Consider the following 2776-nt stretch of genomic DNA (forward strand, 5'->3'; position numbering starts at 1 on the left):
GTACATCACGTCTTAAAACCTAATTTTAAGTACACATATTTGATTATTATCCTCAAAAGATGCTGGGATTGATTTAACCATACAATGAACACTTTGAAGAAAAACTTCTTTTTGTCTAAATTAGTTTAATTTGTATAGTTGATAGCCGTGCAGAATTAATTACCGATTTTTTTTCAGAACATATTGCAGACAATAATGATATTTCGAATGACTTGAGAAACAATTTATTCATACATTTTTAGAATAATAAAATAGTTTGTGATCAAATTTAATCAATGTAGCCACCATTTGACTCAATGACACTGGTCAGGCGACGTCTGAAGCTGCCACAGACTTGCTGGATGTAATCGGCGTCCATGGAGGCCCAGGCCTTGTTGACAGCAGCCTTTAATGCATTTATGTTCTTGTGTCGTTTTTGCAGGCCTTGGTCTCCAAGTGCGCCTAGATAGAGAAGTCTAGTGGGTTCAGATCTGGGCTCTGAGGAGCCAGTAGTCCTTGCCCAAAAGTTCATGTTCTCCTTGAGCCACTCCTGAGCTTTCTTGGGAGCGTGGGCGGGTGCTCCATCTTGTTGAAAACCCCAAGGAGAGTTGCCAACTATGGATTTGATCCACGGAAGGACCTTGGATGCCAGAATCTTAACATAATCCTCCGCTGTTAATCTGAGCCAGTGGGAAACCTTACCGGCTTCATGGCCTTCCCGTTGGATCTCCAAACATCTCCAAAGCTCACAACATGGTCATTTTACCTGTTGAAAACAGGACCGACCGTAAAAGTTTTCTCATCTGAAAAAATGATGATGCGTCCAGATGAGCTTTTGATATAATTCAAGATTTTCTTGCCACGCTCAAGTCTGACTTCTTGCTGATGTTCACTTAGCAGAGGGCGTTCAGTTCGACTCAGGGACTTTCCTCCAGCCCTTTTCAATGCCCTTGAAACAGTTGATGTAGACGTTCACATCTTTCTGGCCATGTCGGCAATGACCCAGTTGGGAGTCCTCTTGAACACTGCCTTTACTTGCCTGGTTGAGACAGTAGGCTTCCTGCCAGCCCCAGGGGAATGCTTGAGATCACCCCCAGCCTCCAAGCGCTTGGAATCGTTGTAAATTGTAAAAACGTCCGAGGAAAAACAAAAAAATACAATGCATGTGAGGTCTGATTCGTGCTGATTGCCAAAAAAGCAACTGAGATCATTGTCCTCTCCATCTAGACTGCCTACGGCATTAAAAACTCCTTCACAGCCTCATACAACCTAAAATAATCAAAACTTTTGCAGCAACAATATGGCTGACTTCTGGCCTGTATATAAACCTTTTTTTTTTTAAATATTTCTTTGCGGAGTAAAATTTCAAAAATATAGTTATTTCCAGAAAATTAAATTTGTCTAGAAATAAACTAGAAAATTAATTTCAATATTAAATGTTAAACTTATAAAAAAAATTAAATATTAAAATTTCTACTAAAAATCCACAATTTTTTAATTTTGGTTGGGGCTTACACCCACTGCTTGCGTTTACCCCTGAATTATTTCAATATGAACTTATGAATCAAATAAATCCAAAACAAAATCCAAGTTTATATAATATTTGCTTTGTATCCATGTAGGAACGAAGGTCATATTGGAGGTTGAGGCTGCCCAAATATTTGTGCTGTTACTATTTTTATTCAAAAAAATATTTATTTAACAAATAATTTTTTGTTGTTGTACCAGAATATATTAGAAATTAGCCCCATTAATAATATGCTCATCTTATACTTGTAAATTCAGACCAAATATATTTAATTTATGCGTGAATTTGTAATATATATCCTATTAAAGTACTTTATGATTTGTTTTAACAGAATTACATTCTCGTTAAGGGAAACTTATTTTTGTCATTACCCTAGCGTACATTAGAGTGTTTGCTTGTTTTTGAGGTTGACCCAATTCAAAGTTATCATAGATTATGAGATGTGCTAATTATGACCTCCTAATACTTTTTTCTGTGCAATCAAAAACCGTTACTCTCCATCCAGTCAAAGCTCCAGCGTTCCGAAGGTACTTCAAAATGATGTCAAATTGACAAAGAAGAAAATAGTCTTATTATGATTAAGGAATAATAAGAAAAGAAAAACTTATTTCATAATTTTTTTTGAGCTTGTTAGTAATATTTTTTTTACTTTGTTATATAGTCGGTTTTATAAGTAAGAACTCAAGCCCATCAAATGCTCGTGGAAGCTTATAGTGGACACGCTCTATGCAGAGAACAATTGTTCAGGTGGCTTGAAAAAATCCAATGCGGTGATTTTTACGTGAGAAAGGGAGAGCACGGCCGGCCATGTAAAAAAATTGAAGACTCCGAATTGCAAGCATTTCTCGATGAAGATGATGGCCAAATGAAAGGATCGCAGAACATATCGGTGTTGACTGTTGGAAAAAAAAACATCCTTTATTTTTGCGTAATTTTTTTTAATTCTTACGAAAAATATTTCTAGTAAAATTACCACTCAACCCACCCCTTGTTGACGCCCTTGATTAATTATTTTTCTTATGTAAAAAAATATCTATTAAAAAAATAGTTGTCTCTCTGTTTGTGTGTTTAATTGTCCCAAATATGTACTTTTAAGGATGGAAATCTTATGCATCTTTAGTGGTCGAGTGCTTTTGTATCTAGCAATGTTTTTTTATTTAGTCATGCAAAAGTTATTCGTTCATTCTTAACGAGATAATATTTTAGTATTGAATAACTACGTGTGAAAATGTAGAGTAATACATAGGATCAGTTGTGGAACTATCTTGT

At 35.6% G+C, this 2776-nt stretch overlaps 1 protein-coding gene across 2 annotated transcripts in view; it reads right to left on the minus strand.

The window, feature by feature from the left end:
* The window catches only part of LOC121124363 (FMRFamide receptor), a 50568-nt gene that overhangs the window by 38599 nt on the left and 9193 nt on the right, over window positions 1-2776 (minus strand). The window lies entirely within an intron of this gene.

Source organism: Lepeophtheirus salmonis, chromosome 9 (assembly GCF_016086655.4).
Source record: "Lepeophtheirus salmonis chromosome 9, UVic_Lsal_1.4, whole genome shotgun sequence".
Lineage (NCBI taxonomy): Eukaryota > Metazoa > Arthropoda > Copepoda > Siphonostomatoida > Caligidae > Lepeophtheirus > Lepeophtheirus salmonis.